This window comes from Propithecus coquereli, unplaced genomic scaffold (assembly GCF_000956105.1).
Source record: "Propithecus coquereli isolate 6110/MARCELLA unplaced genomic scaffold, Pcoq_1.0 Scaffold411, whole genome shotgun sequence".
In the NCBI taxonomy this organism is placed as follows: domain Eukaryota; kingdom Metazoa; phylum Chordata; class Mammalia; order Primates; family Indriidae; genus Propithecus; species Propithecus coquereli.
This window is the reverse complement of record NW_012149853.1, coordinates 995,692-1,010,918: the sequence shown is the minus strand read 5'-3', so window position 1 is coordinate 1,010,918 and position 15,227 is coordinate 995,692.

Here is a 15,227-nt window from a genome sequence, read left to right as displayed (position 1 = left end):
TTTCTATTTTTAGTAGAGATGGGGTCTCACTCTTGCTCAGGCTGGTCTTGAACTCCTGACCTTGAGTGGTCCTCCCGCCTCAGCCTCCCACAGTGCTAGGATTACAGGCGTGAGCCACCGTGTCTGGCTGAAATCTGAACTCTAATAGACATATCTGAGACCCAGAAAATAACTACATAAACTGGTTAATGGGTAAAATGAATAAATTACTAATTTTGTTGATTGTGATAATGGTACTGTGGTTATGTTGAAAAGCAAAACAATAATACCAAAATAGTCCTCAGTCAGAGGACTATGCCCTAGTATTTGCAGACAAAATGATATGAGGGATGGGCTTCCCCATACTCTAGCATGAAAATAGAAAGCATCTGGTGATGATGGGGTTTGGATGAAAGAAGAATAGCAAGGTGTTAAGGTGCATGAAGAGAATAGAGAGATTTATTATATATTCTTTCTAGTTACTATTTAAATGTTTTTCATTATAAATTTTTTAAAAAAGGCTGAATATCCCTTCCAAGATAATTAAATGATTCAAACTAGAGAAAACTTTCATTTCCAGGGCATAAGTGGAAAACACTGCAAACTCTGGTTAGTATCACTCGTGCTATCTGTTAACATCTGTGGGAATTAATGTCATGTAGAAACGGAAACTGAGAACCAAAAAAGTGGTTTGAATTAGCTAGTAGTGGGCGTGGTGGTTCACACCTATAATCCTAGCATTTTGGGAGGCTTAGAGGATGGCTTGAGGTAAGGAGTCTGTGACCAGCCTGAGCAAGAGCGAGACCTCATTTCCACAAAAAAATAGAAAAATTATATGGGCATGTTGGTGCTTGCCTATAGTCCCAGCTACTCAGGAGGCTGAGGCAGGAGGATTGCCTGAGCCCAGGAGTTTGAGGTTGCTGTGAGCTATGACACCACCACTGCACTCTAGCCAGGGCAACAGAAAAATTAGTTAGCAATAAATTATTAATAGATATTATCATGAAGCAAACATGAAACATTTAGGTCCTCTGCTTGAATTTTATTAAAATTCTGAAAGATTAAAAAAAAAACAGCTCCTACATTTTGGGATGATGTAAAATGTTCATATGTTGATTTGATGATAGAGTCTTGACTGTATACATTTGTCAAAACTCATCCACTGTAACTTAAAATTAGAGAATTTTACCGTGTCTAAATTATACCTCAAAAAAGCAGATTATTAAAACAAACTCAAAAAATCCCAGCTTGCTCCACAACTTGGTCCATCTAATTTCAGATATGTCACATGAAGGAAAAATTATTTCAACTCACTAACATTCTACTTCTCAATCTGTAGAATGGGGATTTCAATTCCTACCTGCATGTTGGTTGAGGGGATGAACGTGGCCATGACAGTAAAGCTCAGTCCCTAGAACAGGACGGTTGGTCAGTAAATGCTAATTGAGTCATTTCCACAATACCTGGTCTGCAACACAAATGCAGCAGCCTGAATGAACCGTAGAGAAGGTTGCTGGGGCAATGAATGACGTGACCCAAATGAGGGCAGCAGATCTGGGGAATGCTCCCCACGAAGAGAACCAGCTGAGCTTCTGAGCCCCAGATGGGACAGTGCAGGACACAAGATGTCATGAGCAAAGGAAATCCACCATGGTCTGGAGCAGAGAAGGCACTGCAGGAAGGCAATAGGTACCCAGTTCCCACCCAAGGTTGGGCTGCCCTCCCTTTCCCCTGCAGATAGTCCTCTCTAGGGTGGGCAAGGGATTGGAGGAAGCCAAGCAAGGACTAAAATAGGGTGTCATGATCCTCAGGGCTGGCCTTGGAAATTCCCAGGCCCAGTGTAGGACCTCCTCTTGTTTTAAAAAAAAGAGCATCAGAAATCTTGCAGAGAAGAAAACCACCCTGGATAGCTCCCCTGGAAACAGATCCTGAGTGTGGGCATCACGACACAGCCTGTCCTGACATGATGCTGGCACCGAGCAGAAAGCTTATGCTCTTCGTGACTGGAACAATGAAGTTTGAACATTCGTTAAAATATTTAATACTTATTGAGCATTTAAGATATACTAGAGATGGTTCCAAGTATGGTACAAAATTTTCCTCATCCAATCCTCACAATAGCCCTATGAAGTGATTATTTATTCCACCTATCTCAGACAAGGAAGCTAAGGCATAGAACATTTAAACCCCTTTCTCTGAGTGACACAGCCAGAGAGTGAGAGAGCCTGGGTTTCAAGTCTCACTGTAAGGGGCCATGCTCCTAAGTAGTATGCATGGCTATGACAATTCCCAATGAATCTGCACAGGTGGAGAGAGATTAGGGTCGAACTAGATTAGCTGCAAAGTGATGAGTTCGATTTGATTAATGGGTCTCTCTACTTCTGGGTTTTGTTTATGACTTTTCCATAACAAAGAGATTAAAATCAGTTATTGGGAATGTCAGTCCTCAGCCCCAGAAGCAATGAAAACAGCTGTGGGGCCACAATGGTTTCCACTATCCCCACCAGGATAACCAAGGGAGCCTTAGCAATGCAGGGACCTGGGAAAGAGGCTGCCTGAGTGATCAAAGCAAGCCAACTTCCTGCAGATGCCTGTGCCAACCTGAGCTCCCCAAGCATGTCTCAAAAATATCCATGCTAGGACACATGGTCTTAGCCTACTCTCCGCATATGTGGAAGACCATTGCAAGGAAGGTCTGCTCTCAACCCGGAGCCATGGCCCTTACCGCAAACACCCAAGCTAAGTCCATTCTCTGATCCTCACACAACAAATTCTGGAGCATGGGAGTTAGGGAAGCTGAGTTGTATTCAGTCCTCGAATCTCAGGTATGTACATTCTCCACGTTACCACCTGTGGAGTTTTGCTTGCTGTAGGCCTAGTCTACCTCCAGCTCCGGCCAAAAGAACCCCTCAAAATTCACTGGGCCATCTGCCCCCAGCCTCACCTGAGGAGGAGCAGCAACCCCAACACACTGAGGCCCTAGGTTACTCGGTCACTCCTATAAAATCCTGGCCATTTATTGCCTGAACCACACCCCTCCACCCTTCAGAGGACACAATTCCAGGGCACATGGTGGCCTCTGCCCAAAGCCAGGGGTGACTGGTGATTGGGAAGCTGATCTGGATGAGTCTGGCACAGGAAGGCAGCCATCAGGGGGCCCGTACCCAACCTAACCTGAGCTCAGAAACACAGACAGCTTGGAAGTCAACTTGTCTAAGCACACATGCATTGAAGACATCGCCAAAGGTAGTGGCCATGGATGTGTGCTGCCCAGATCTCCCTCTGGGACAAGATGTGCTGAGGCGGGCCCACCTAGGCCCAATGTACCGCAGCCCATGACTGAGCAGGCAGGGTCCCGGAGTCAAGCCACCTGCCCGGGCGGCACCCCTTGAGTGGGAGACCGTGTGCTGGGCTCACTGCTGGCCAGGGTGAGGCTCTCTCAGAGCCGGACAGTCTGAAATGCACAGTGCTTGCTCCGTCAACCCTTTCTCCTTTCCAGGCAAGAAGTTCCCCTGCAGATGTCCCATAAGTTGCATTTCATCTTGGCATCGGCTTCTTGAACCAACACATCATCCAAATTTGCCTTGAGCTTCTCTGATGGCAAGAGACTCATGAGGAAGCCTGTTCTGCTTTGGTGTGATTGAAAGTTCTTTCTTATCGTATCATCCTGATGCTGGCAAAAACAGATTTCTACTCATACGCTTCAAATGGAACCTTTAATAGAGGGAGACTTATCCAGGTGTGAAGGAACAAACCACAATGATTAGGACCCTGGAACGGGCAACCCTGGAAGCTGTGAGCACCATATGCTGCAGCGGCAGCAGGGCTGCCCCATGTCATTGCAGCCTAGTGTCACTGCAGCCCGGTGAGGCGGGGCCACCCAGGGTGTGAGGCGGGGAATGAAGGGCCACATCACCCTATCTTCACGTTCACCTGCTCCTCCCTGTTCTTTCCCAGTGACCCAACAGGGGATGTGGTCTGGTAAGCTCTGGGCAGAGACAGACCCATGCAGGGGGATTGCTAAAGTGAAAGCAGCACCCCTTTTTCCTTCATGGCCACTGGAGGGTTCCTGGCTATCTCCTCTGTTGCTGTTCTCATCTTGTGCCTTACCTGTGACTCCCTCTCGAGTTTTACATTTCAGACTTGAGGTTTTCCCCCATCTCCCCCTGGGTTCATGCTACAGGCCTCATGAGGAAGTGTCTGAGGACACACACACTCACCACAGCCAGGACTAGCCGTTACTGAGGGTGTGCCACAAACTGGGACCCTGATGTCATCTCTCTCCACACATGCTGTGTCTTGGGTGGAAACACTTGGCCGACGCATATGTTTACCAAACCACAGCACTCTACGAACCTCTTGTTCACAGCTACTGATTCCAACAGCCAGGAACTGCCAGAGCCTGCCTCATTGACGGGCTGCTTGTAGTTGAAGCTGGTTTTCCAGCTGACCCAGGACCTCCCCTTTGCCAAGTCTGCAGCTCTCTGGGGGACGCGTACATTGCACTGCACACCCAGCTCAGTGCTTTGAGACCAGAACTGGGTCCAAGGAAAGTCACCACCATTGAGTTATAATATACAAAATAGATGAAATATACAAAGTCCAAATTTACCCAACAAGACTCCAGGGAGTTGATTGTTTACCATTATAGATACAGGATGGCCATGTGATGCCTAAGGCCTGGATTTTTCTCTGCAATAGCAGCGTTCCTGATGCACTGGTCCAAGCATACCATGGCTTGCTCACATAAAAACGCCAGGGGCTCCCGACAAGGATGGGGGTAAAGAATCCAGTCAGAAGTGCAGCATCCCAGACCGTGTGGCTCCCACATAGGAAAATTCCGGGCTTAAAGTTACAAAAAGCTCTTTTTTTATTCTGAAAACTGTATCACAATATGAAAGAAGGTCTTGAAAAATGACAACAGGCTTTGATTTTTAATGAAATTCTCTGACAGTTGTTTTTCAGACATACATCTACTGCAGAAGAAAAGAAAAAACACCTCTAATCAGCTGTTTAATTACACCCCGAGAGCAGCATCACTTTCCCAGGAGCCAGTGACCAGGAGGAGTGAAGAGGAGGCCAAGTCTCCCCACTTGACTAGCAACACACACACCAACCTAACCTGGGTGCCACAGAGAGCAACAGTTGATCGGGGACCTCAGGGGCCTTTTTATACCACGGACCTTTACACAAATCACCCAGCCTGCGCTTAACACCTGCAGGGATGGGAAACTCACCCCTTGGAATGCTGAGTGGGGAGCTGCATTTTCAGGCCTGGCCTTGCCCAAAGTGAGTGTTGGGTTGTGTGCTCACACACCTGTCCTTTGGAACCACACGGCAAGGTTGAACCTTATGGGAGCCCTGCAATCTTGGGAAACTCCGAAAGTTGAGGACTGCCCCCCAACCCTTTGTGTTCTGTGAACCCTGCAAAGAACCCCCTGCATGACTTAGGGAAGACTCACGGCTGCCCCTGTTTACCTACATTCCTCACGTCATAAATGATGAGCTCAACTGCGTGTCCCACTGACCGATTGGAACAAAATGCTTGCTAACCAAACTTTGACTAAGCGTCTCCTTCTGAGCCAGCACACAGCCCCTCCTGAGAACACTAGGGTCCACCATCTGGTCCCAATCATGCCACCTTCACCCTTCGTGCCACTTCCCCCACCTGGCTCTTTCTAGCCTCGTTGCTCCTCCCTGTAAAAGAAACACCCACTTTGCCTAACCATTTCGACACTGGCAGATCGTGCGGTTGGCGTGTCCTCCCTCCCTGCGGCAGCGGTCCTCTTCCCCCTGCAATAATCTTTTCCAGTCATGTCTCTCCCCACTGAGGCCAGATTTGTTTTCATTTGGCACATAACGGCAGTAGTATCAACACCACCATCACCGCTACTGTGCACATATTCCTGCCACGGGCCAGCCCTCCCTACGGCCCCTGCAGTGTCCGCATGATCTAATTTTGCACAGTATTATTTTTATGAAAGAGCCAGAAAGAGAGAGACCAAAAGACTGAGAGAGAAACTGAGGCCCCAGGACACAAAAAAGTGAGCACGTGCTGAAGCCAACCCAGGTCTGTCTGAGCCAAATCTCCCCACTCCTCCAGCTGATGGGACACCCATTGCTCCTGAGTTTCTCGTGTGGTTCCTCATCGTCCACACCGTCCTCCCAAGATCTCACAACCCTTTTCTCCGTGGCTGAATGAACACCATTTACTATGCTTCCAGGAGACTCTGCCCAAACAACTTCCAAAAACATTCCTCCTGTTTGAACCCAGAGGTAGCTTGTCTCCCCCGAATCAGCCGGAAATTATACTCAGAGTTTCTTTCCATTTAAAAATTTAATTTACAAAACTCTGAGAGTAAAGTAGGTCAATAAACAAAGTCAAAAGGCGTGTGGCTCCTCACAGTTGAGAGGGTGTGATGGAGACTGCGTTCCACAGATGGCCACAGCGATCCCATCCCAAAGCCCTTCCTAGATGTGACCGACACTCCTCCCACCCAGCGTGGGTCTATGTCCTCCAACCCTGGAAACGGGGGCTCAGTGCCCCAACAATGAACACAATGATGCGCAATTTCTCAACTGAACAAGAACACAAAAGGAGTCAGCTACCACCAGGGTCTGTCTCTCGCCCCTTCCCTCGCCCTCCCCACCCCTTCCTCTCTGTCTCTCTCCTCCCCGCTTCCCCTTCCCTTTCTCTCTCATCTCTCTCCCTCTCCTCCCTGCCCCATGCTTGCCCACGGAACCGGCCACCACACCGTGAGGAAGCCCAGGCTGCATGGACAGGCACGTGCGTGTCCTAGCCGAGAGCCAGTGCCCCCTGCAGGCTGTGGGCAGATGCGCCTTCAGATGATTCCCATTTCTGGCCTTCACATCTTCCAGCTGAGGCCTGTGACAGAGCAAAAGCAACCCGTCCCACTGCAAGTGCCATGTCTAACTTCCTGATTCAGGGGAACTGTGGGTGATGGTAAACAATTATTGTTGTTTGAAGCCTCCAGGTTTTGGGGATATGAGTTGTGCAGCAGTGGACGACCAATCCTCTCCTGCCCCACCTCTGCCACTGTGACCAGGCCACCGGTCACCTTCTCATGGCTCAGCCTGTCTCCCCTGTTGTCTCTTTAACTGCACGCCCAATTTCTCATGTCGCTCCCTTGTTTCTGGAGCCAGCACCTGTGGATCTGTCTGCAGTCATCAGTGCCATGTGTTCCTGCCTCAGTCGTCTCTCCAAGGCCACAAATCCAGCGGTGAGGAGCCAAGGTGCAGCTGGATGGTCTGTGAGGGATGCTGCTGACATTTCAGAAGAGACGCCCTGTGAGCGCCATGGCCTCTGCACAAAGACGCACTGTGGATAATCACAATGACAACGAAGCAACTTCTAGAAAGAAATCACTAATTGAGATCATCTTTGCTCCAGAAATACATATAAACATGACATTCAACTGCATCTGAAATCCAATTTCACACGCCCCTTTCTGCTTCCACCCCCAACCCTCCCCTTCCAGCTCATTCACTCAGACACCCCACTGCCCACCCAGAGCTTCACCCAGACACCAGCCCCCGCTCCATTTCCTCACCCCCAACAGACCCTACTGGACCAGCCTGGGGTCCAGAGCCCAGCAGAGAACCCACCTGCCCCTGCGATGTGGCAGCCCCTGCCTGCCCTGGGCTAGGCTAGGCTTTCCCAGGGCAGAGGACTGCCTGCTCCCCCGACCCCCACCCCTTCCCAGACACCCTCCTCCTGCCCAGCTCGTGACCTTTGCTCCTATTTCACTGGAAAAAGTAAAAACAGTGCCTAACTCTATCCCCTGGCCTGGCCTTCCCTGCTGTCCCCATGGCTGGTGAGCCAGGGCTCCACTGGCCTCAGGGGCCGACACCCCCCACACTCTCCCCAGGGCTGTGCCCCTTCCCCACTGTCACTGCCCTGCCCAGCCCACTCGCCTCTCCCACACTGGACCGTCCACCACTACAAAGAGTGCTCTAGTTCTCTATCCAAGAGGGCCCAGCCCCTCTGCCCCACTGTCCCCTCCAGAGCCCAGGCATCCGTTTCTCCTTCGGCCCTGCATGGTCTTCTCTTACCCCTGGAAATCCTCACTGCAGATAAGCTCACCCACTTCTGTGATTTCAAATAACTCTGTTAGCCACGATGACTCCCAACTGTGAATCCAGACTGATTTCTCCCCTGACCTCTGGTTTTGCTTTTCCAGCTGCCTCAGGATGGCCCGTGTGAATGCTTCCTGCACTTCACACCCCCAGCCGGCTCACACACAGGCCTTGCTTCCTCCACACATGGTGGTCCAAAGCAGAAAAGGCAGAAATCCTAGTTCCTCCCCTTTCCTCACCCCCATCGGAAAGGCCGGTTTACGCAATCTCCCAGCCCCTTTGCTCCAGTTTTCACTCCCATGACCTCCCCAGCCACGTGACCTTTCTTCAAGTGCCCCAGATTGTCTCCACCTCACCCACCACCCCTCCCCACACCCTGGCTCTCCCACCATTTCCCAGAGCCACAGGGTGATGCCCTGTAATTCACCTTCGTTACATCACTACTGCGGGCTTCCCCTCGGATAAGAACAAGATTTCTCTCTGTTCATTGCCATACCGGGCCAGGCATGATCTGCCTCCAGAGACTGCTCCAGCCTCACCTGGAGCCACTCTGTCCCCACCAACATTGTGCACCAGCCATGGGGTCCTCCTTCTGCTCCCTGAATACTCCCTAATCTTGTCCACCTCAGGGCCTTTGTGCTGGCTCTTCTCTTTGCCTAAGATGATCTTTCCCTCCTCATCTTTGAAGACTTGGCTTAAACATCTATTCTTTGAGAGGTCTACACTTGACAATCCTATCTAAAGCCAGTCTTTGCTTTCTGACTCTTTAATCACTCATTCTGCACGGTTCCTGTACTTACAAATGTGTCAGGCAGGGTTCTAGGTTCTATCTCGTTCTCTGTTTCCTTCATAACACACAAGTGTGCCCCAACCTTCCTCACCATTTTCTCTGCATGTGTGTGTGCGTGTGCATGTGTGTTGGCTGTTTTCACCACTCCAGGGCAGGCCCTTGGACTTTTATTTATTGCTACATTTCAAATGCAAAAGCTCACACCTGGCACTGGGTTGATACTCAGTTAAGATCTTTTGAATGAATGAATGAGTGAATGAGCACGCATGATGGGGTAAGAGTTAGGACACTGCAGGGTGTTCATTTGTAATCCTTCATCCTGGAAGAGGAGAAATGATGCAAAATGTTGTCATCTGATGACGTTTTCTGTTGTGTGTGACCCTTCAGGTACACTGATCAACAGGACAAAAACTTAGAGACTTATTAATCACAGGAAAAGAGCTGCCCTTTCTCCACAGACTCAAGGACTTGTGCACTCTGTTTGAGACCTTCTGATAAAGAGCTGACACATCAAGACAAGTCAGATGGCTGCCAGCTTGTGCGCTAAGGGTCTGCCTCAACAGCCACCTTCATTTCTGGGAGTGGCAAGGCAGGAAGGAGCTGCCAGTCTATTTCCCACACTTGAGGCTGCCTGAAATAAACGCACCCCTGGTACTATGATTGCCATGGAAGTTGTTGAACTAACAGCAAGCCACTGACCTTTGTCACCAGGGTTCCGAACTAACAACATACTGTTTCATTGCTTTGGCTGATGAAGCTCAGGGAAGTTAAGTGATTTCCTTTGTGTTTGTCTCTGGAGTTAAACAGCAAGTAGGAAAAGAGAAATCAGAAAGTTCTTTCCAAAACATTGTCAGGTTCCCAAAATGAACCTTGGAAAAAAGAATATAGGCTTGACTGGTTTTAATTTTTAGAAATAAAAATAATGACAAACACAGGCTATTTTAGAGTTCCCACATTCTGTCTACCAAACACAGGTGACCAGATTGTTCTCTCAGAGATTGCCTTGTTCATTTATTCCAAAAGCATACTTTGAGCACAAAGCCAGAGCCCAAGAAACAGGGATGACCAAGACAGATGAACACTGTCCTCCAAGAATTTGCTGGTAAGTGGAGAAGCCAGAGAAATAAGTGAACAATCCCAAATGGCAGGATGGGGCAGGGATGGAGGTGTCCCCAGGGCTTGGCCAGATGTGTGGGTTAAGTGGGTGAGGAGAGCACTCCAGGGAGGGTGGGCGGCTGAAGGAGCTTCTTCCTGGGTAGAATTTCTGACTTCAGGGCTAGAGGGTGAGGGGACTCAGCAAATTGACCTACACTCTCTACTCAAGGCTTGGCATCCAGCGTGGTTAAATGAAGAGCTTTGTACACAGGAAGCCAGGCAAGGGCAAGGTTAGTGCTAGGAACACTCACCTTTCAGGAACTCAGTGGCTGTAGGGTAACTCACCTTCTCTTTGTGGAGCACTCAGTGAAGACATGTTTTTATCTTGCTTTTGTGCCCCTTCTTCTCAAAGACCTGGGAAGCTCCTTCCTTCGGCACCACCCCCAACATCGCCACCAAACATCTGTTGGGAAGATTCCCAGCCCAGGCCCAGGGCCAGGTGCTGAGGGTGCAAAGATAAAGCGGATGCCATCATCTCCCCCCAGGTGCAACAGCCAAGCAGTCCTTGAAGGCCAATTCACAGGTAACACACTTCCAAAAAAGAGAGAGTACATGTCGAGAGAGTGGACAAAAAATAGCAATGCTTAAACTCTTCACCATGTTTAGAAGATGCCATACATGCTTTAAAAATGATTGTGACAACTTCGGAACATGAAATAAAGATTTTTTTGTATAATTGCTAAATACATAAAGCATACTACAGACACCATGACATGTCACCCCTAAATACTTGGCATGAAGATATTTTAACAATTGATTCTGGTAGACTCAGGGCCATATCTCCAGAAAATAATAACAGTAACAATCTTTGACTCAGAAAGAACATGTGGAAGGAATTGGATTTTTGATCTAGAGTTTAGGGGTTTAAAAATATATATATTCTTCAAGTTTTCATATGGAGAGTGAATTTCATGGAGTAATTTCAGCAAAACTTAGGCTGCCGTTTATTTACCTACCCTCCATACAAAGCAGTTGGTGGTGCTGTCAAAGTAGAAAAAATGGCCCCAGAGCACTCTCAGCCACTCTTAAAAAAAGACAATCAACTATGTGTCTGTTTCAGCTCTATATTGCTGTATAACAAACCAACCCAATATTTTGTGGCTTAAAATAACAACACTTTACCTTTCCTCACAGTTCTGTGGGTTGCCTGGGCAATTCTCCTCTACTCCTCCAGGCACCCTCACTGGCTTCCTTCGGCTGATGTCTGGGCTGGATGGTCCAAGATGGCCTCACTCCCACATCTGGCTGGCAGCTGGTGCTGGCTGTGGGCTGGGGTGCCTCAGTCCTCCTGCAGGCCACTCCAGACTTGCAGCCACCATGGAGGTCTCAGGCTCCCAAGGGGGTGAGGATGGGAGCTTTGAGGGCTTTTGAGGCTCCAGAAGTTGAACGAGGCCACTTGCTCCACATTCTCCCAGTCAAGGTCGTTCACAGAGCCAGCCCGGATCGGAGGGTGGAGAAGCGGGCTCTGCACCTTGATGGAAAGACCAGCGACATCACATCGCAAAGAGGCACCGCCATAGGAGGCGGGATTTGCTGGGGGCCATTATTATAAGCATCTGTCACAGTGTAATGCAAAGCACAAACGAACCTCAGAATGTGCAACACATTGGATTCTGCTAAAGGTTAAAGGACAGCAGATATCGTCCTCCCCAAGAGATCTCCTGATGCCCAAGGTGACAGGCTGTTACACTGGGAGGGGCGCCTGGCCCCAGTGTGAAAGCTGCAGATTTGCCACATGTCTCATGGGCCAATTGAAGTGTTTCCTTCAAACTCCTGAGGAATGACCTCGGGACATCCCCCCGTGGCCTTCACCAGGGGCACTTTCCACTCAGATATACAGTTGCAAACAAGCATTCATCAAGGGGCACAACCCCAGCTGGAATATGTCAATGTGTCAGCTGCTCATTCAGTGGACATGATTATGAGAAAATGTGTTTTTCTGGCCTCACTTTGGGCTGAAGTTCAGATTATTCAGTCCTATTCAAAGAGAGAATCGGACTGTCCGAGTCTCCTCCGGACCCTGGCTGACCCAAACAAACATGCTGTTCTTGGCAAACCCAAAACTCCTGTCTCTGCAGGATTGTCCTCTGGACCTGAGTGTTTTCGTGCTCCATTTCCAGACTGGGTCCACAGGGGGAAATTGCTCAAGACACCGAGTTCTGATCAGAATAACACATGCCTCTCCAAAGAACTCGAGTGCACCTGAAGAGGTATACGCACAAGGTTGAGAAGCAGCATCAGCCCACCCGCCACCCTTTCCCACCAGCCAGCTCAGGGGCATTGGCCCCGCAGTCTAAACGAGCACACCAAGTTCAACAATATCCTGGCAAGTCACCAAGAGCAGGCATCTCGTTCATCTCGGGCCACCATCACCTGGCATGGTTCCAGAGTACACCAGCCACAGGCCTCACCCTGCTGGGGTCATTCCTGTGTGCCATCCCTGTACATCCACCCCGTGCATTCCCCATCTCCCTGTGGACCACTCCAGGCCACGTGGAACAGCCAGGGACCTTGTTTGCAAGCAACAGAATCTGAAGCCAGCTAACTTAGGCAAAAAGGGAAATTGAGTGGGAGCTATCAGAGCTCACAGAATCGACGGGCAGCTTGGGAACCACTGTCTTATGTGCTACTCTGGGTACATCATGTACTTCTGAGTAGCTGAGAGGCTCTGAGAAGCCTTCCTGGTTTGATGACATCTAAACTGAGACCTGAGAGACAAACAAGTGTCATCAGGTGCAGGAGGTCAGGAAGATCCTGCAGAACCACACTCCCCACCCCCACCAGCCTCCCTCAGTTCCATATTAGCCTTTCAGACCTGAAGCCACCTGGGGGCGCCCCGGTCTGGTCTAGTAAAAGAGCACTCCTTTGGGACTCAGGAATGGGAAATTTTGTCCTGGCCTAGGGTCCCTAGAACAATATCTTTCAGCTCTGGGCCTCAGTTCCTCAGATAAGGGAGCCGCTGGGCTTCATGACTGAAGGCCCATGCAGTCTAACATCCTATGTAGCAGCAGAGAATCCCAGCTGCTCTCCTGTTCTGTTTCCAGCCTTGTAAAATCACGGCCTGATTTGCAGAGCAGTCATTATGGCAACTACTGTTTCCTGAGCACCTATTCAGCCCCCAGCTGTGTCCTAATGAACTTAACACTGAGGTTCCTAAACCTCATGGCAACTGCAACCCTGAGCCACAGGTCCCCAGACTCCTGTTTAACCCATCCCCCAAATGACTCTGGGCTCCAAAACTCTCAGGGTATAAATTATACCATGTGCCAATAAAATGGCTCCAATCCCTACCCCATTCCCAGAGGACCACCTTCCATGGACCCACAGGAGACTGTCAGCAGTAGCCAGCACAGAGTGTCCACTATGTCCCCTGTCCCCTCCGTAGCTGTCCCTGTCAACTTCTGCTGTCCACAAACCACCTCCACTCCGGAAGGTGCCTGTCACAGGTACACCACAATCTGCACCCTGGGCTTCTGCAGCTATTTGGATGCTGGCTCTGTGAAGGGTCAGGGGGCCTCTCCAACTCTGTCACGCACGTGGCCACTTGGTCTCAAGGCAGCTTGGTCTTCACCCAGATTCCGGGGGTTTCTTTCCTTGAGGTACATTCCTCCGGCTTCTGACTATGCCCAGACCTAGTCCGAGGCAGATTCAGATGTCCTGCCCTCTTCTTTAAGGCCACAATGCCCAAATTCCTCCTTCCTCTCCCAATTAAAAACCAAAGTCCCAGGCAGAACCAGTCACATAATCTGCAGAGCCCAGTGTAAAATGAAAATGTGCGTTCTCTTGTTCAAAAACTATTAGGAATTTCAAGGCTGGGCACAGTGGTTCATGCCTGTAATTCCAGCACTTTGGGAAGCCGAGATGGGAGGATCACTTGAGCCCAGGAGTTCTAGACCAGCCTGAGCAACATAGTGAGACTCTGTCTGTCCAAAAAAATAGAAAAATTAGCTGGGTGAGGTGGTGTGTGCCTCTAGTCCTAGCAACTTGGGAGACTGAGAGAGGAGGACCCCTTGAGCCCAGGAGTTTGAAGTTGCAATGAGCTATGATGTCACACTGCACTCCAGTCCAGGAGACAGAGTGAGACTCTGTCTCAAAAAAAAAAACACCTAGTCCTTCTGAGCCCTTTGTGACTGCACCCATCGCACACCAAGAAACCAGCCCCAAGCATCTAGGCGGGCATCCACGGGTGGTAAAGAGGGTCTCGTGGGCAATGTCAGGGGCCAAAAGGCCCCTGTGACACATGGATGGGGAAGCCAAGATACTCCACACTTGTGCAACTCGCCCATGGCTTTCTTCCACTCGTCCCCTTCCAAAGTGCTCAGCGAGTGAATTTCACAACTGAATGAAGGATGGAAGGAACAAACCAATGAGGCAGCAGAATCAGGACTGGTGCTTGGGTTTTCTGGCTCTTTCTTCATCGTTTCCACTCTTCCCAACTGCCAAACCCATGCTGTGGGAGTTCTTTGCCTTGAGGAAAGGCATCATTTTTATTTCATAACTAGGTCAAAGGGACTGTCTTTTCTACCCTTCTGGGGGGCTCGTGCCCACCCTCTTCACTGAACTTCTCAAAGTATTTTTCAAATGTCCTCCCCAGCCTCCAGACCTGTCTGTGCTCAACTTGGATCATCAGTAAATTCTCCAGAAGGTGTGGGACCAGAACTCCAGCGCTCAGACTTGAGGTCCCTGCTTGAAAATGGAACTCAAGCACCTCTGAAAAGGACCATAAAGCAAAACTGCCCGTTTGTCCTTCCCACTCCCTCGGGGAAGATACTTTGGAAGGACTCCAATGACTTCCCTATAATATTTCTGCTGTGTCACTCCGGGACAGTGTCCTAAGGCCAAGCTAGAGCCCTTGCAAGAAGCCACAAGAGCAAAACTGCACTGCTACAGGAGGGAACCACTTGCTGCCAGGCTTGTTTTGCAAACTGCTTTTATTTGAATTAATTCCCTCTCAGTTTTTTTTTTTTTTTTGTCTGCTCTATTCCTCTAAATAAACAATTAAGCAACAGCAGCAAGAGGATAAAACCAACATAATCCTTCCTGTGTTCTTGCTGCATCCAGACCTTGCAGGCTCCGCGCCTGTGTGGCCGTGTTTACTCATCTGTCCCTCACCCTCGCCAGCTGAACGCTCCATCCCCCAAGGTGAGATGCGATGTACGGGCCCAGGGGCGGGGAGCTGGAGTTCTGTGAAGCCCACACAGAGAGC